Source organism: Vicia villosa, linkage group LG1 (genome assembly GCF_029867415.1).
Source record: "Vicia villosa cultivar HV-30 ecotype Madison, WI linkage group LG1, Vvil1.0, whole genome shotgun sequence".
Lineage (NCBI taxonomy): Eukaryota > Viridiplantae > Streptophyta > Magnoliopsida > Fabales > Fabaceae > Vicia > Vicia villosa.
The window spans coordinates 34294822-34315526 of record NC_081180.1 but is presented as its reverse complement, the minus strand read 5'-3'; the positions used below and the strand labels follow the sequence as shown (position 1 = coordinate 34315526).

At 32.0% G+C, this 20705-nt stretch overlaps 2 long non-coding RNA genes across 3 annotated transcripts; one reads left to right on the top strand and one right to left on the bottom strand.

Moving 5' to 3' along the window:
• Positions 1–4345: 4345 nt before the first annotated feature.
• On the top strand, positions 4346–6874 carry LOC131604094 (uncharacterized). Its single transcript, XR_009284617.1, has 3 exons — positions 4346–4680; positions 4766–4823; positions 4956–6874. It is a non-coding gene; the product is annotated as an uncharacterized LOC131604094 (long non-coding RNA).
• Positions 6875–18729: 11855 nt separating this feature from the next.
• On the bottom strand, positions 18730–20266 carry LOC131604084 (uncharacterized). Of its 2 annotated transcripts, none has more exons than XR_009284616.1 (4): positions 20149–20266; positions 19767–19870; positions 19192–19304; positions 18730–18872 (listed from the first exon to the last, which is right to left on the bottom strand). It is a non-coding gene; the product is annotated as an uncharacterized LOC131604084 (long non-coding RNA). The 2 variants fall into 2 exon arrangements; XR_009284615.1 differs by having other exon boundaries at positions 19192–19268.
• Positions 20267–20705: the final 439 nt, after the last annotated feature.

Here is a 20705-nt window from a genome sequence, read left to right as displayed (position 1 = left end):
TTTAAAACTTTTGTTTTTTCAATTCGTCATTTGTGTTATGTCACACTTCATGGCGCCATGATTAACAAATTGTCAAGTTTCAAAAAATTCAAAAAATTTGGCAAAACCATCACAAGACAAGGATACAAGCACTAATACATATGGAAAACAATATGCATTTTTGGAACCTCTCTTATTAGAAAGATTTGTTGAGACATAATCTTTTTTGATCTATCTTATTTAACACACTAATAGTTGTCCAAGGCAAAATTAAAGAAAATGAGAATCGTAGAAACGACTTGAAACTTTATTGCAAATAAAAGACTTTGAGATGAAGACTCAGTCAAATGGAAGATTATTGATACGCAAGACTAATTACAGTCTAACCGCTACAAAAACAACAACAATCACGCTTTATTCCACTAAGTAGAGGTCGAATACATGTGTCAACTTCCGCCATAATATTCTATCAAGGACCATGCTTATATCCAAATTATTGATCTCAAGACATTTCTTAAAAACATCTCTTATAGTATTTCTAGGTTTTAGATGTCTGACTCATTTCCATCTAATCTACTCTTACAATATAATCTATAAATATTCCTTTAGATGCCCAAACCACCTATTAATATTTTCCATCATTTTGTTCATTATAGATGCTATTCTAACACTTTACAATACGACAATTTATAATCTTATCATGTATAGTCTTACCACACATCCAACGCAACATTATCATCTTTGCTACACTTACTTTATTCCCCTGTTGATTCTTAATTGCACAATATTCTATCTCATACAACACCACAAGTTTTACTCTAGTCTATTAAAAATTTCTCTTCAATTTGAATGGTACCTTTTTTCCCAAAATCCCAAAACTCAACTTTTTGACACCAAAGTAGTTTCCTCACTTGTATAATTTGAACCCAAAATTTACCCAAATTTTTCATTCATCAAACAATTGCAATTTCATCAATTTTGTAGGAATTCACACATCATTCATCATCCACATTCATAACCTCACATACACATTCAAAACTCAAATTCACACAAAGATGAACACACGATTATACAACTTAACTCTACCATAACCCATCATCATACAAACCCTTATAGTGTTAGAACTCCACCCTTAACTTGGTATTCCTAGCAAAATCTTTCTTCCCTCTTTCAATGGTGTTCTTCCCTCTTCTTCCTCATGTCCTAGCTCTGCACTTCTCTCCTTTTCCTTCTATGATTTTCACTATCCAAAATAACAATTGTGTTTCCCTCTTCCTTGTTTTCCCAATATTAACTCTTGGATCCCTAAATCATAATTCCTAACTTGTCCTTCCTTATTTTAATTATTTAATTAATAAAACTCTAATTATTAACTATATTATTATTACTATTAAAATAATAACAATAGTAATTCTATTAACACTATAATATTTACACACCCCCATCCTTAATCTCTCGTCATAACTACCTTATTCTAAGGCCTTCTACTCCAAATTTCACATCATAGCACACACAACACACCACATCACATATTTTTAATTATAAAAATAAATAAGTTAAAACTGGGAGTTACACCAGTCACAATCCCATAAGACATCTGAGGCGACTCCTTAGTCATCGCAGGCACCTGAGCGTGCTCAAGAGGATGCACCTGAGCGTGCACCTGCACAGGCTGCGCATGCGGCGCCTCAGGCTTTTGGAGGTGGACCGTGTAATTTATCCATTTTTCCTTTTTATCCTAACCATGTTTCTAGTCATATCTGGACCGGACGTATATGAAATTTGAATTTTGATTGATATTACATTTTGAATTATGAATTTGATTAATAATTTAGAATTTTGGTTTGTTTATTAAATTCGTCTAGATATTTATGTAGGAACGAGATACGCTCAAGGTCATTAACCATGGGCGGAAGATCAGTAGACTCGTACCACTTGTTGAGCCATGGTTTGATGAGCTTTTTTTTGCTTTCTGGGTTGAAAGATTTGGCCCAGTGTGGATACAACGTGGTAAAATGGGGTATGATTGACGCTTTCGTTGAGAGGTGGCATCATGAGACGTCGTCGTTTCACCTACCACACGGTGAGATGACAATCACACTCGATGACGTCGCGTGTCTGCTGCATCTTCTAATCAGAGGGAGATTCTTGGATCATGAGAGTATCGGTAAAGAGGAGGAGTTGGATCTGTTGGTTGAGATGTTTGGACCTATGAGAGTGCCCTAGAAGAGATTGATAAAACCCGAGGTAGTCACGTCAGGTATAGTTATTTGGCTCAGGTGTTCACGGATGAGCTACGACGTGCGCGAGAGGCTGATGGTGATCCCGAATAGGTTACCATTCACAGGAGATTTTCTATGACAACATACCTTTTGTATCTTGTTGGCACACATATTTTTATGGATACTAGTGGCACTTACACTGATATCATGTACCTCTGGTTTTTTTTGATGATTTTGAGACGATCCACCCGTGGAACTGGGGGGTTGCTTGTCTGGTTTACTTGTATACTAAGTTGGATGAAGGGATTAAGTGGAATACGAAGCAGATAACCGACAACATGTCACTCATAACGGTATAACTTCTTTGTCTTTGTGGTATTTGTTAATTATTTTTGATTCTGGAACTAACAAATAATTTTCCTATTTCAGGGATGGATCCTACAACACTTCCCCTGCATCTCAGGTTGGTCACTTGCTACGGGTTATAATGAAGATAAGCCGCGTGCCTGCGCATACGACCCGCTTCGAGGGAACCAGGCGATAGAGCCGTTTCAGGTGTATATTGATCAGATGACACATGAGGAAATACACTTCTCTTCATACGTCGACCACCTTGAGACAATACCATTTGACGATGTTGCGCTGTTTACGAGTTGGTTGGCGTGCGAGATTCGTAAGATGGCTGCCTATATGCTTGAGCGGGTGTTGCATCAGTTCGGGTTCACCCAGACCATTCCCCGGGATCCGGCTGTATCTGCTCCTCTGGCTGTAAACGGAGGGATATAGATGCTTTGTTTGATGATTTTGAGAATTATCTTGTTCCTGAAGAGGCCAGGAGTACCGTAGCACCAGACGACTGGAGCTACGATTACGGTTACATGATATGGTTCTTCCGGGTGTCCCATCCATACATGATACAAGATGCTCCCAGGAACCCACCGAGGCCAGTTCATCAGGAGATCCTAGAGGAGGAGCAGGCTAGGGTCGATCATGCGATTGACGTGTTGCCTAGGTGTCGTCGTATCATGGAGCTTGCGGGGTATGATATTGACAAAAGTTTGTTTCCTGATGGATCCAATGTTAGAGGTGTTCTGGATGCCATCATGGCGGAGGCTCAAGAGACTCTGTTTTACAAGAGGCAGCAGAGGGACGCCTCGAGGGTAACATGCTGACTCATCATCCGTCATCCCAGTAGTATTTGTTAATGTTTTTGTATTTTGGTTATAGTTTTTTGTTATTGTATTTGGATTACATTTTTGTATTTGATACTACTATAACACTATATATTTGTCTTTGTTGTATGAATTGTACAATTATTTGTATTTAGTGCGAAACAACCGTAAATATATTAAAGCTAAAAATGACATATTTCTCTGCAAAAAGTGTTTCTGCCACTAGTAACATTAAAACTGGAAATATATTGCCGGTTTAAAACCACAAATATACTTCCAATTTTCAATCAATTTTAACAAAAAAAGTTTCGAACCACAAATTACTTCCGATTTTAGAGGTACATTTTAAAAATTGCAAGGATCTTTCTTTGGGGCATGAGGTGGAATAAGAAAATCCCAAGTATTAAATGCTAACATCAATTTGTTTAGGAAACTAATCAATTAAAAACTCAGTTTCCAAAATACTTGAAGAATCGAAGGATTGTGCAAATACTAAAAAAGGTTTTACATGTTGAATAAGTCAAAAAGCCTAGTCAAATATTAAAAATCCATCAAAAGTTAAGTCAGATATTAAAAATCTGTCAAGAGTGCAACATAATCAGAAGTTAACATTTTTTTTTAAATTTAACGGAAATGAGAAATTCGACTAACGAAACAATTTTTAATGAACTACTATGTAACACATCTATAATATAAGAAAATTAATGGCTCTGGAAAACACCAATTTAACCTTTTGTCTTTGCCCTCCACCTCATCAAAATGGGGGTATTTTGTGTCCAAAAATTACTTTATGCAACTAATAATGTCACATTGTTCAATTTTAATTACATGGTTATTGAATTATGCCTTTGCTGGCTTGGTTTGGATCAATTGATAATGTCACATGTGTCCAAAAAGTAATTTTTTGAATTCAAAACAACTTTTTGAGTCGAGATAATTGTGCCACCCATTCCCCAAGACAACTCACTTCTGAATTCTGAAATACTAACAACTTTCCAATGTTTCTCTCTTCTCTCTTCTAAAGACAATGCTCCCTTCATCTTTTTCTCCCCAATCCCATTCCTCATTCCTCAACTCAGCCTTTCACGTTCATCTTCTTCCATCGTCAACTTCTATTTCTTAGACAAAATATGCTGAAAAACGTGAAAGTTTCAGCACTCTTCTCTCTTCTAAAGACAATGCTCCCTTCATCTTTTTCTCCCCATTCCTCATTCTTCAACTCAGCCTTTCACTTTCATCTTCTTCCATCGTCAACTTCTATTTCTTAGACAAAATACGCTGAAAAACGTGAAAGTTTCAGCAACAAGGTCTTTTTTTGTTATGCTTTTTCAATTTGGGTATTTCAATGTTGGAAAAAGTTTCAATTTTGATGTGTGTTTTTTTGTTCTTCAGATTACTCATTTGTTGAATGTTCTTGGCTTTGGTGGGTTTTGTTTCCTCTTAGGAGAAAGTAAGTTGATTAATGTATCATTTGAATATTTAAATACAAATTTTCATTTTTTTTTTAAATTTTGTATTTACAGTATTTTAATTTATAGTAAAAGAATTGATCGAATTGGAATCCAATGCGATGTTATTTCAGGTTCGATTTCAACTCCAAACGAAACTTTCTGAAAATTCGCATGATTTTGAAATATTTTTCACAATTTTATGCACTTTGGATGACTATGAAAATGCACCAACAAGCTGCGAAGAAGAACACATTTCTGAGACGGAGAAACTCACTATAGCTCGAAATAGAATATGTAAGAAGAAGATGAAGGAAGAATCCATCCTCTGTGAAAAGTTAATTGGCATGTGGATGCCTCCATCCCAGTCAAAATAGGCTTGGGATGATGATCCTCCATATGTTCGATAAAACAATTCTTAGAAAGGCTATCCAACTATGAACCTGTTGGCTATTATTTTTAATGACTATTGAGCATGTCTTATTCTCTCTGACTGATTTGATTTAGGTGATGAGACTAGCCCCAAGAGAGTGATGTATCGGAGGATGGCGAAAAAGGTTGTCAAAGATACCCATGCGTGGACAATTATATTTTCATGATGTTTTTTTTTCTTCTCCTTTTTCATGTTCTTCATAAGCAAATAAACAACTGCTCTATCTAGGCATGAATTCACTGATATGTGTGTCTTTTTGTGTTCTTCATGTGATGGTTAGGTAGCCATTTATACGATGTTATAGGCTGGTGGACGTACCAATGAGTAATTGTATTGATAGCGGTCGGTGATGTAAGAAGGTTCAGGAAATTTAAACTTCCTGCATATTTAACCAAACTTACACAATTTCAATTTAACTACTATTCATATCAGCTATACATATGAACAAATTATATCAGCCATACAATTGCAATTTCACCAAATTTACACAATTCATATCTGCTATACATATAAACAAATTCAATAATAAGAAAGTGTCTGCAATGTGCTAACTTGCAGGGTGTTGTACAACTTCACTGTTTCTATATGATTATGTTTGTTTAAACTATGATTATGTATACTCACAGTAAATGCATTTTTGAAAATGAAAGCTCGAATACATATTATTTGCCTGTTTGTTTGGTTGGCTTGCATTTGAGGTTGCTGCATTGAAGGTAAATTGTGTGATGTCCCTTAAACTTGCTTATCATCTATTTGTTTCTAAACCAATAGATTTCCAATATGGATATGACATTAGCCCTTTATTACACGTGTTTGATAACTGTTGCGACAAATACCACTTGCTTCTTTTGGCAGATTGTAGGCGGAAAATTATCGATGTTATTGAAAATGACTCATATGAGCAAATGGTGATAAAAAAGAAAGTGATTATGAGCATCATGTTCTGTCATTTAGTCTTCAAACTTCTGATATTATGCCCGCCTTTACTTACGTAGCGGCGTTCTCTTCGATGGTACCTGAAGCTTGTCACATCGTGAGGTCGTTCATCAAAGGCTCTATTGGAGTGTATTGTGGGGAAGTATTTGGACAAGCTTCTGATTGGAGTGTTAAATGAAGCATTACAGGACACAATAAACGGTGGAAAATTACTGTGTCTCAAGCTATGCAAATTACTGCAAATATGTCTGTTCTTGACAGAGCTTGTGATTTTTTCCTTAGGCATATGGCTCAATTATGTGGGGAAGGTGTCTCGGTTCGTTCAATGGATAAGCCTCAAGCTGCATTAGCTGCAAAGGTATTACAGAACACTTCAAGGGATGCAGCTTATATTACCCTACTAAGTTTAGTCAACAGAAAATTGGATGACTATATAAAACTCACAGACAGTGCTCTTTGGACTACGGAAGAGGCGATGCCGAATGGAAACGAGTACCTAAATGAAGTGGTTTTTTACCTTGATTCACTTTTGTCTACAGCGCAACAAATTTTACGCTTGGATGCTATGTACAAAGTCGGAACTGGTACACTTTTCAAGTATGTGAAAGTATGATGAAACTATAAGTGAATTTATTATTCTTTAGGATCTTAGATTTGTTGTTATTCAATATTTTTTGAACTCTTTGCCTAAAACAATTGTTTTTCCTGTTTTGTACTTCTCATCGTTATTTCATTTGTTTGCCTTTACAACGTTTAGTATAGAATTGTTCCATTTATGACATACGAGGTTTGGTTGGAGTTAGAACTATTGTATTAGCATGCCTTCAATTGTAAAATACCTTGAAATGTTTTTCAGGTCATGTGCCCATGAATATGAAAGTCATCAAGAAATGCAGCAGCTGCTTTGGCATATAAATGCACCTGCTGGATAATTTGGTCAAGTTGGCTTGAGTTTCATGGGCACGTCTTATATCGCCCCTAGAAAGCAGCCTGATTGGAAACACATCCCAGAGGAGTCCTACTAGCATGCCTTTTCAAATTCAACATCTTGCTCCTGGTTCACCACTTCTGCCAATGGCATCTCAAGTGGCTATGTATGATGTTTCTCCTTTTCAGGTAAAGATTTCTAAAAGATAGTAAAAGTCATTGACTTCTTCTGCATTATCTTTTATTTATATGTTCAAGATGTATTTTATTTGTGTAGTAGTAGCTAACAAATGTGTGAATTTTCTGCCATCACTCTACTGATTTACTGATTTGAACTTTCAACCCTTTAAAACTGATAATATGTGCACAGGTACCTAATTCATCTTTTGTTTTTCATTTGGTGGAATGTATGTCTTATTAATAACATATGATTTATGTTTTTGCTATTTTAATCCAAATAAAGTTGCTAAAAAATTCAGTCTATTTACTGTGTTTTAAAAAGAACAAGAAAATGACACGATATATTAAAATATTCATTGTTGCATATGTACACTATTTAAACTTAAAGTTACACATCAAAGTCTTTATTATATATGTTTCATTATGTAGGTTTACTTAGTGTTACTGCAAATTCTTTAAGTTTGTTTCATTTCGGCTCCTCTAAACTTTTTAACTGCAATTTTAATTTCGACCATGTGCTTTTTTTAAATGAATATAATTATAAATACTTAGTTACTATCCCTTGAATAGTCTATTATTTTACTTTAATTATAACTCAGTTCAATATTATATGTCAGATTTAAAATTGAATCAAGTTTTTAAATATAATTTGATGAAACATGGTGCATAGGTCAATTAACTATAGAAAATATATTTTGACTAAATTATAATTTTTTATTTTTCATAAATGGGACATAAAACTACCAATCAAAATATAGAATAATAACGAGAATAAATTTATTATTGATTCAAATATTTTTGTAAATAATACTAAAATAACAGATAAAATAAAGTTATTAATCAAAATATTGAATAAAAAAATTACTAAAATTAATTTCTCTTTCTAATTATATTACTAAAATAACGGATAAAAAAAATAACGGGAATTATGTTCAATTTTCTTAATGTCGCAATTTTTTTTCATATAGACTTGACTTTTATTTAATTTCTCTTTCTAATTATACAGTTTACTTTGAATAAAAAAAAATTAATTTTGTTCAATTTTCTTCAAAAATCACTTATAATTTACTTTGAATAAAAAAATTATGAACTTCAAATATTAATTTTGTTCTCAATTTTTTTTTTTTTTTTTAAAAAAAAAATAAGCAAATGGAATTACTAGGAGCAAAAGGGATGCTCCAACCCCATAAAACAAAAGGAAAGCTCCTACCTCACAAAACAATCAAGAGGTCGAATATTCCAAAGATAAAAATTACATAAATTCACCTTCTTATGAAAAGAAGATAACCACCTCCATGAGATGTGAATAATCACCGACATACACTCATTAAAGCTATACGATTCCTCTCTAAAGATCACCGCATTACGCTTAGACCATATCGACCAAATCGTAGCAAGCCAAACGTAGGCCACAATCATTCTCTTATTTAAACAAGGGATCTTCTCATAATTGTAGAAAAAATCACCCAACTCCTCAAGGGTTAATAGATTGGCTAACTCTAACCACATAAATACCCTTCTCCATATATGTGAAGTAATGTCACAAGAGAAGAAAATATGAGATTGAGATTCCTCCTTCTCCATACAAAGAGGACATAAAGAATTCACTCCTTCCACCAACACTCTCCTCCTAACCAATTGATCCCTAGTGGCTAACCTTTCGTGTATAAATCTCCAACCAAAGAATAAAATTTTCGGCGGTACTTTACACTTCCAAAGATAGTTTAACGCCAATACCTTCTTACTATCCAAAGGAGGCCCGGAAAGAGAAGTCTTGAAAAAATCATAGCAAGATTTAACAGAAAAAATACCATTCGGATTTCGTTCCCACGAGAAGCTATCCTCCCCGAACTCCTTGACAGCAACTCGGTCCAGCATCTCCAACAGTTTCTGCAACATCTCCTTAAGTTGCTGCCTAGACACCATTGATACACCATTTCTGCTGAGTAGCCTGGCTGAACCCGACTCTGCTGAAGTACCGCCCCTTCTGCTGTTTGCGCTGGCAGCAGCTTCTTCCTCAGACAAAGAAACCGCAGCTGGCACCGTAGCACTCCGCTGGCCAATTCTTTGCTGAATCGCCACTGCTTCTGTTGCAGCCTCCGTCCCCTCTCCAAACCATTTCGCAAAGTCCCATTGCCACTCTCCCTCAATAAATTCACCTGCATAATTAACAGAAGCCAAATGGTTTATGGACAAAGAAAACAGCTCGGGAAAAGATTCCATCAACGATCTTTGTCCCACCCAAGAGGCATACCACAATGGAGAAGACTCTCCATTACCTATTTTACTCTTTATAGCACTAGTAAAATGGTCATAGAGAAGCGTCTCGTAATTATCCGACATAATCAAATCTCTCCACCAATGAGAATCTTTTTTGTTCAAAACCGATTTGTCCCCTATCAACACTTTTAGCTTCGGATTGCCATATCTAGCTTCTAACAAATCTTGCCACACCGCTTCCTTCTCCGTTAAAATACGCCATTTCCATTTGCTAACCAACGCTACATTCATTATCTCCACATTTTTTACTCCCAAACCTCCTTCCTTTCTACTTTTGCAAACCACATCCCATCCAACCCAATGAATACTCCTCTTACTATTAACTCCGCCCCAAAGAAACTTACTTTGAATACTTCTTATTTCTTCCAACACCTTCTTAGGAGCTTTGTAAACGGATAACGCATAAATGGGGATAGCGTTAAGGACCGAATTCACCAACTCTACCCTCCCCGCCATACTAAGGAATCTACCTTTCCACCCCTTCAAACGATTCCTAATCATCTCCAAAAGATCCTTCCACATCGCGAATTTCCTAGGACTTTCTCCCACTCTAACACCGAGAAATTTGAAAGGAAGAGAACCCACTTTGCAAGATAGGAATGACGAAGCCGCTTCTAAAAACCAATCTCCAACATTAACACCATAAATATTACTCTTATGAAAGTTGATCCTCGTCCCCGACATCATTTCAAAACCTCTTAGAATAGCCTTCAAACTCCACAAGTTCCCGGTATATCCTTCGGCCAAGACTATGGTATCATCCGCAAATTGAAGTAAATCAACCTCCTTGTCTTCTTTGTATCTAAAACCACGGAACTCCCCTAGCTCCTTAGACCTCTTCATTAAAGCCGTTAGGACCTCCATTACTAAGACAAACACAAACGGAGACAAGGGGTCACCTTGCCTAAGGCCTTTCTCCACCCTAAAATCTTTGGTTGCACTCCCATTTACAAGAACGGACAAGGAGTTAGTAAAGATGCAACACTCCATCCACCTCAACCACGGATTACCGAAACCCATCCTCTTGAAGATATACCTAACGGAGTTCCAACTTACTCTATCATAAGCCTTTTCAAAATCGACTTTCAACACTACACAACTCTGCTTTTCTCTTTTGGCTAAGTCCAACACCTCGTTCACAACAAGTATACCATCTACTATATTTCTTCCTTCAATGAAAGCCGATTGATTCTTAGAAACAAGCTTTCCGATAACCTTCTTAAGTCTATTAGCCAACAACTTAGCCAATATCTTATACAAGCTACCCACCAAACAAATAGGACGAAACTCATGCAAGGCTTGAGGATTTTTGACTTTAGGCACAAGCGTGATAAAAGAAGAAGTGCAAGCTTTGGTGAGTTTTGCCTTTTCGTAAAAGTCCTCAACAAAAGAGAACACCTCCTCCTTTAAGAACTCCCAATTTCTTTTAAAGAATTCTAAAGTAAAACCATCCGGCTTAGAAACAAATTTTGTTCTCAATAATGTATTTTTATAAACAACAATTACTATTCATGAAAACAATGCGCGTGTACGAGAAATTATATTTATGATCAAATATTTTTTATCCAAATATGGTATACGAGAAATGATATTTATATTCAAATATTTTTATATACGAGAAATGATATTTATAATCAAATATTTTTGAGACAATAATGGTATCAGAAAAAAATTTATTATTGATCTAATTAATTTTATATACGAAAATTTAATATTGATCCAAATATTTTTGTAAATATACCTGAACAAAAATAATATTTGTATACGAAAAAAATCTATAATTTTCAAAAAATGGTATTTATGATCCATATATATTTTTATTCAAAAATGGTATACGGGAAAAAAATCTACTATTGATCTAAATATTTTTATATACGAAATTTACTATTGATCCAAATATTTTTGTAAATGATACCTAAACAAAAATGAAGTTGGTATACGGGAAAAAAATCTATTATTGATCTAATTATTTTTATATACGAGAAATGGTATTTATGATCAAATATTTTTTATCTAAAAATGGTATGCGAGAAGAAATCTAGGCTAAATTACAGTTTTGGTCCCCCTGTTTTGACATTTTCACGATTTTGGTCCCTCTATTTTCTTTTTAAACAGTTTTGGTCCCCCATCCCAATTTTGAACCAACTGTTCATGTACGGTCATGTACTGTTCATGTACGGTCACGTACTGTTCATGTACGGATCATGCACTGTTTATGAACAAAATTGGGATGGGGGACTAAAACTGTTTAAAAAGAAAATAGGGGGACCAAAATCGTGAAAATATCAAAACAGGAGGACTAAAACTGTAATTTAGCCAAAAATCTATTATTGATCTAAATATTTTTACATAAGAAATAATAAATTATTTATCGAAATTTTTTCGTTTTTAACAATTTATGATGTATTTGACCGATAACAATTCATATACACAACTAATTACAAGTAAATACTTAAAGAGAGAAATATGAGAGTTTGTAATTTTACAAATTATTTTAAAAATCTATAAATTATTTTTGAATCTTATTATAACCTTAAGTTGAATACATGTAAAATCTTCAATTATATAGAAAAGAAGAGTTTAAAAATGAACGTCACATTTGTTGTAATATTTATTTTATTTTAAGTTGTATGTTCTAATTTATATTTTATGTATTACTCTAAAATTATTATTACCCTGTTCTAAATTACAAATCATTTTGTAAAATATATTTGTTTCTAATTAATAAGTTATTATACAATTTAAAAAATATTAATGTTTTTTGTATCACGTCCCTTACAATTTTGTTGATTTAGGAATGATATGATAGTGGTGCTCAACTTAATCATTTATATGAATTATCCATATTTAAATTTATTATTAAAAATCGATTAATTATTGATATGGTTTTAATCAATTTCATATTTTGAATATTCATATCAAAAATAAAAATTAAATTAACTTATTTTTCAAAAAAAAAAAATCTTAAATATTTTATTTTTGAAAATATCTCTCTCCTCCCCTTCTATCTCTATTTTAGGGTTCATAGTTTACGTTTCACTTGTCAAATTGATGATTTTATATTTTTTATGTATGTTGTTGACATAGTGAAATTTCTTTGTTTTAAATCCTAATGTATAATGTGATATATAGATTGATTTTTTTTAGCATAAATTAGATTTTGGGGTACAAAATTACATTATTAAAAGGAATTATTTATTGCATCACTTATTAATGATTGGATTTGGATTGGAAGGAACTTTGCATTTGTTTGAGATATTGAATGAACTATGAGTTGACATGTGAAGAGACAATGAATTTGCAATAGTTTTGATGATTCAATTTAAATTAGTATGTTAATTTGGTGATTTAAAATTATTATCTTAGTGGTTACTTGCATAATTGGCGGGTGTGGGTGAGTGGTAACAAGATTGTTATTAGCAGATTGCATCATGGACATTCTAACTAACTACCAAGTGTATTAAGGATAAATGGTCAATTTTAAGAAGTCAGAGGCATCTTTTAGTTGAAATGTGTTTAATGACTCAAGAAGGATATCTTTTCTTTTGTCATTGACTAGTCGTGTATAGAAGAAGATAAAAAGATGGATGGATATATTCCTCTCTATGGGTGAGAAAGAAGTATTAATTAAAGAGATGGCTCAAGCAATACCAAACTATATTATGAGCTATTTTAAACTTTCTGAAGAAATTTGCGAAGAGATCGAAGCTATATTGGATAAATTTTGGCGGGACATAAAGGAGGGACAAAGGAAAATTCAATGGATGAGTTGGGACAAATTGGCTCAGGCAAAGGGCATAGGAGGCACGAGCTTTAGAGGAATAAAGGATTTTAACACAAGCCTCCTAGGTAAACACTTTTTGAGGCTTCACACAGGGGGAGTTGCTGTTAGAGAAAGTTTTTAAGATGAGATATTACCCTAAAAGTTTGATCTTAGGCGCAAATGTGTCTTTTTCACCGAGTTATGCTAGGAGAAACATTCTTAGTGCTAGGGATATGATTATGGCAGGAGCTAGGTGGAAGATCTGTAATAGGAGAAAAATAAAAATCCGGGGAGATAGCTGACTACTTGAAAGTGCAGGCTTTAAAGTTCATAGTTCTGTGAAAGTTTTGGACAAAGATTCCAGGGTGAGTGATCTCATTGACCAAGACATCTTCATGTGAAAAAGACCTCATAGTAACCTTCTTTATCCTTCTAGAAACAAAACAAATTTCTAGCATTCCTCTATCTCTAAGAAGGTCGGAGGACAAGCTCTTTTGGCATAAGGAAAAATATAGCGAGTACTTTGTTAAATCCGTCTAACACAACCTTGGAGCGATGATAACATAAAAACAGGAAGGCCCGTCATGCCCATCCATCATAAATTGTCGAAGAAAAAAATGGTATTCCTCGATGCGTACTAGGATGAAGAACTTCATGTGGCGAATCACAAAAAACATCTTGCCAATGAAACACAGTCTAAAAAAGAAGGGCATCAGGTTAGACTCTCTTTGTCCCCTGTGTCATTCAATGCCTAAATCTGCCTAACATTTTTTCCTACAATTTTCTATCACAAAATGGTTTGGTTCTCCTCTCCCCTCGGTATCCGTATCCCTTATAATATTAATCTCCTAGATTGGATGGGAAACTCTTTGTCTTATAATGATTCGTTTGGAATTTAATTGGTGTGCACAATATTATAGAAGAAATGGATAACTAAGAACCAATGCCTTTTCAACAATGATCAATTTTTTCCGCAGAAGGTGGATAAGAATGCTCTTGATTATGTGATAGAATTTAATAGCGCCAACCCATAACTGTGGGTGAGGAAATATCAGGTTCAGAATGGTGACCAGGGCTTTTGCCCCAATGGTTTCAATGTCATACACATGGATGCTGGGTGTTTCCAAGAGGGCAATATGGTTTTGGGATATGTCATGAAGAACCACGACTAGGAGGTCATTCTTGCCGCAAGTAAGAATAAGGACATTACTGCTGATCCGAGCCTTGCTGAAGCATTGACAATCAGATGGGGCCTGCAGCTGGCATATGAGTTGAAACTAGATCGCGTGCTTGTGCAATCAGATGCTCTTGTTGTTGCTGATTATATAAACTCTGTTAGTTTTTTCGTTGCTTTAGAAGCCATAGTCCTAGACTGCTCTATGTTATTAAATCGTTTTAAGGAAGATTTTGTGATGTACCTAAGCAGGAGGTTGAACGTTGATGCTCACCATACCATTGGTGTTGGCATTAGGTTAGGCTCCAGGACCTCGATGGGTTGCATCCCACAGGTTAAATAAATAGCCTTTCTGTAAAAAACACTGTTAGTAGCAGTGTGGCTGATGTTGAGTCTTAGAATAATAGGCATGAAAAGTGCACAATGCATCTTTCGTAAAATTATAGAAAATTTAAAAGGATGGACCTTTGATTTTTTATGATATTTAATTTTTAAAATATGAAGAAAAAGATCGTTGGATAGGTAGGGTAGCTTAATTGGTATGTGCTAGTTAAGTTAAATGGTTGTAACATGTTGGTCTAAGGTTCAATCTCTGACGATAATATTTTTTTTAATATTTATTTAAACAAGTTTTTGATATTTATAAATCGACATTTTTTTAGAAAAAATGAAAATAAATCTTTTAAGTAAAATTCATTTTAAAAATTTGGATTTTAATATCCGAAATCAGTTTTATCTGAAAAATCAGTTGTAAAAACTTAATATCTAGTTTTAAAAATTTGATTTTTATGGTCAAAACGGATTTTAAATTGAAAATTAGAAGTGAACTTTAAAACTGACTAGGAATTTCATAATAGGTTATAAAATTTGGTTATGGATACTGATTTTGTAAAAATGGTTATGATAAATGGTTATATATTGGTTATGTGAATAATTCAACCAAGAATACCCCTATGTATGATAGAGTGTGTAAAGAGATTTTGTAAAAAATCTTAGAGAAGTAAGATGTTAGAGTCGTCTATATTCAAGTTATTCAAAATATATATTCGAGGGTATCAATTAGTATGCAAACACAAAGTAGAAAAATAAACGATTTTCTCATAACAATTAGATTGCACTAAGATTCAACACTAAGTCCTTAGATTTTCACTTTAATTTTAAATGTCCTCATAAAACATATTCAAGAGATAACATCGAGATGTATATATTTTTTTTACAGATGATATAATACTATTTGAAAAGTCTAATGAAGATTTAAATGAGTTGACAAAGGGTATTAGAAACACATGAATTTCACCTAAGGAGGAGTAAGGTAAGGCTAGATGATATAATATTAGAAATGACATTATTAAAGAAAATATTGAGGTAACACTTATAATAAAAATGGTAAAAAAAAAAGATTTAAATAGTTTGAGCTTGTAGAGAAATCAAACAATCAAATACAAACGAAGACTTAGAAAAATTATAAGAGAAATTATTAAAAAATATTGAGATTAACTAATTCGATAAAAAAAAAATATTATAAAATAATTTGATTTATATAGTAGATCCCACTTAAACTTAATTGTTATTATATGTTACTCCTTACTATTCTTTTTGTCTTATAAAAAAATATCATGTGTGAACTATGGATGATTCTTAAGAAAATAATTAAAATATTATTTTAATGATAAAATTAATATTATTTAATAAAATATTATTCTTAGCTGTAGTTAGTAGATGAGATGAATAAAATAAAAGTTATTGAATAAAGATATAGCAATTGACAAAAGTAAAAAATGTTGATTTATGTTATAAATGTATAATTATTTTGAAAAAGAAAAAAAATACAAATAAAATAAAGGTTAAGAGAATATATATCGCCCTTTTTTTTCATCTATTAATAATTTAAATTTCTCTTTTTCAATTATCAAAAAAATAATTAAAAATAATTTTTTTTTTACAAAATTATTTATATTTTTTAGTCGGTGTAAAATGACTAAATTATGATATAATTAAAAAAGAAAAATATATTATATAAGTTTTATTTATAACAATGGTCATCAGATCAATGTTTAATAAAGATAATTTTTTAAAAAATACTAGACTTTAAGTAAATGAATCTTTTTTTTTATAAATTTAATATTTAACTAATTATAAATTATTGAAATTTAATCATTCACACACTAAGTTATAGTCACTATCTTCTCTCTTCGACCGTAGTTATAGAGATCGAATTGGAGTCTTCTCTATCAAATCTCAAATCTAGTGGCAATCATCTCTAGACCAATTAACTATTGATAAACGTTCTTTACATATTGCTTCACCGACAATTTTGAATTGAAAACAATTTATTTACATTCCATTAAAAGATGTAAATCACAACAGTGAAAAGATATATATTGTTTATAATAACCACTTTACACGTACATATGAAGCAAATCGATACACTATATTTAATACTTGCAAATAATTAAGCACTCAAGCATATTGTTCATGTTGTGATTTTAGTGCTCTAGAATATTCAAAAGTTACAAGTCCTTGAGTCCCACATATGATATACTCGAGAACTTTTTGGTTATTAAATTAATAAGTGATGTCAATTTGTTCACGAGTTTTTATTGATTCCAACTAGTCAGAGACGCGTGCTGTCGCCCGGGTGCATTATTTGTGGTGTAGTATTTTTTGAATGATACGAAAAATGTGAAGTAAAGAAGTTTGACCAAATTGCATATATAAAATGAAAATTAACCATTAAAATTTTTTTTACTAATAAGATATTAATAGTATGAAAATTAAGTTCTAAGTTAAAATAATGATCCAAAAATATTTTTGATATGACTTGATCGTTTCAAAAAATAAGTATTTTAGAAACATTTTTAAATTTGAAATGAGATAGTATTTAATTATAAAATATAAAAAGAAAAAGGGACGTGGAGAAAGAAAAAGAAAAAATTTAAATTCAAAATAAAATTTTTGCTTTTTAAATAAATGTCATTGTTAACAAAATAAAATAGACATTGTATTGATAGTGACCCGTAAGATTAAATAATGAAAATTAACCATTTAAAAAAAAGTTTTACTTATAAGATATTAATATGAATGTTAGGTTTTAAGTTAAAATAATGATGCATAAAAAAGATTTAAGATAGGTCAACACGGGTAAATTTATTTATATCTTAGATCATTTCGATAAGGTTTTATTATTGTTATTATATATAGGCTAGTAAGATACCCGTGCGTAAATTTATTTATTATTATATAAAATTTATTTATATATAATAAATTAAAAAAAACTAAATTATAGAATTACCAATGATCATAAAAATTCAATTTTATTAAATAAGTATATAAAAAGAAAGAAAAAAACTTATAGAATAGAGAAAAAAACATTATAGGAATAAATTTTTGACATCTAGAAATAAACATATAGAGAAAGAAAATTTTGACATTTAAGAATAAATTTTGTTGTCTAGAAACAAATTTTCTCTATGAAATAAAAAAGATAAATGTTTTATTAAAACAATAAATATTATGTTAGTAGTGACTCGTATGTTAAAAATAATTATTTGTACATAGTCATTAATTAAGGGTATTAAGTAAGGTTCCCAATGTGCTTCTTTGAGGGTATTAAGGATTTCTTTTAGTTTTACCACTATCTTGCTACAATCATTGCGCCAAATTAATTGTATCACACAAATTTAGTAATTAAGTATATCACACCAAATTATCTAACTTAGTACACCCTCCGGTCACTATTATAAGCAAAAAAAATGGTCTAATTCTTGGTCACTATTATAAGCAAAAATCAATTATTACTAAATCATTTAATGTTGTAATTCCTAAGATACCCCTATATTTCATTTTCCAATACTTCATTAAATTTAATAAAGAGGATATTATAGTAAATTTAATCAATGTTTTCTCCAAAATCTAAAAAGTTAACTACACTTAATTGAATTTCTTAATAATCGTGAAAACCATTTTTTTTTGCTTATAAATGTGACCGGAGGGTGTATATTTTTTCCATCTTAAAGTGCATTAACTACGTTCATAAAAAAAGCATTAAATTCAATTACTAACAAAGCTTTTAAAAAAAAATAAATTACTAACATAACATTCAAATTGAATTATTAACATTCAAAATATATAACTGTTACCAAATGGAGAGAAATGAATAGACAATATGTAATCAATTTATATTTGTTAAATTTGAAGTAAATTTATATACTGGTTTTCTCCATGATTTCTATTCATGTCTTGGGAATATGCAGACCTTTATTTTGAGGTCCTTATGACAGATTTGCTAGAGACATTGCAGCAGAACCATCTTTTCATTGTCTTTAATAATACACTCAAATTTGACCAATTTGCTTGACCTATAAATAGGACATGATGAGTTGAATTAGTAAACATATATCACACTCTTAAGTCATTGATAAGTGGTTTGAAATCAGTATGAAGAAGATTTATAATATTTACATTAAAATAGGTTATTAAACTGTTATATTATTTTATATTTTAATATGATCATTTTCACCATTTTAAAAAGTTCTTCATGACAGAAAATGCAATTCTTCCTAACATAACAATTTTTCTGCATTTTGACAAGGATGTAACATTAAGCGGTGATCAAAGCAAAGATTGTTGTATTAAGGTATAACAATAGCAGAGAAAAATAATAATAAAAAGCTGTACCTGCAGAAAGAGTAGTGTGAATCAGTAGGTGAGCAGAGTCCTATGACAATCAATCGTTTCTGAATGAACGGCTGGATCTGCTTTGAATACATTTGTAAACAGCTTTATATATTCTATAGAAAAACAGTCCTTGTGAATAACTTAATAAACATAAATCAAGCAGAGGCATTACAATTGTGTTCAAAATGAAAAATGTTAGCAATATTGTGCGTGGTAAATAAGCAATAACTATTTGTATTCAAAATAAAAATGTTATTAATTTGAATATATATAATGTGAACTGCATAATATGTATAGACTATCCAAATATGCAGGAAAAACATAACAATAAGTCCAAGACCAACCTTATCAGCAAGCATTTGTTGCAAAGCAGACACTACCTGTGCTCCAGCATAATGTGTCACAAAATAAAGATGGTGATCCTCGTCCCACTCGGAATAACGCTCTTTATGTACCAAAATAACAAAACAAAACACTTTTAATAAATAAAAAACATTAAAAAAAGGTAAAGTAAAAAAAATTGCCACAAACAACAAACATAACATGAGGATCTCCAATGTCCAAAAAGTCCAAACCTTGTTCATAGATTCTTCCAAACTGCGAGTGCCCACACTCCTTACTATGTTCTTCACCATAATCAACTGGTTCTCCTTTTAAATAATAGAACAATTTCCTTGTCCTGATAAATCAAAAAACAACATTAACAAAACAGAATAATAAAACTCAGAATCCCTCTTGAAACATCATAAACCCTTTTGAAACATCATGACATGAAACCCTAAAATCAGAAAAATATGAAAAGATTTAATTTTTCCTCTCATAAACTGGGTCTAATAGTTAAAAGGCATGAAAAATGGGTCAACAATAAACTATGTAACCATATAACATTACAGTGAAGATCAAAAGTCAGAAAAGTATGTGAAACATCCATTTTCTATCTCATAAACTGGGTCTTACCCGGGTTTTCGATGAAGATGAACATGTTGTTGTGCAGAGAAAAAATGAGTAGTTTCAGATGGGTTATGAGAGAGAAGTGTTGGACAATGTTGAAAAGTGTGATAGGAAGAAAGTTGAATGGAAAATGAATGAATAAAGTTGGACCAATGATATTTGAACACTTGTTGTTTGGAATGATAAAAGTAGCTACTTTGTATCACATGATTTGTTAATTACGTTTTTATCCATTAGGCAGTGTAAATGAAATTGAAGGGAAGGGCATTTTGGGATGTTTGGCCAATTCATTAGTAAAGGCTTTATAGTAGATAGTAGATAGATAGTAGATGCGTCGTAGAAGGTTTGCACACATTAAACGGATAAATCTTTCAGAAAAGTCTTCACGTCTCCAGTATAATTAATTACTTTTCCATGTTGCATGTTTACTATCGTCTTAATTTGCTATTTTTTTTAAGTTAAAAAAATGTTTACTATCATATTTTTTTCATGGTTAAGTTTGTTGTGGGCTTGTGGCAACCATAAAAGTGAAGGGAAAAAAATACATAAAAAGGAAAATTAAA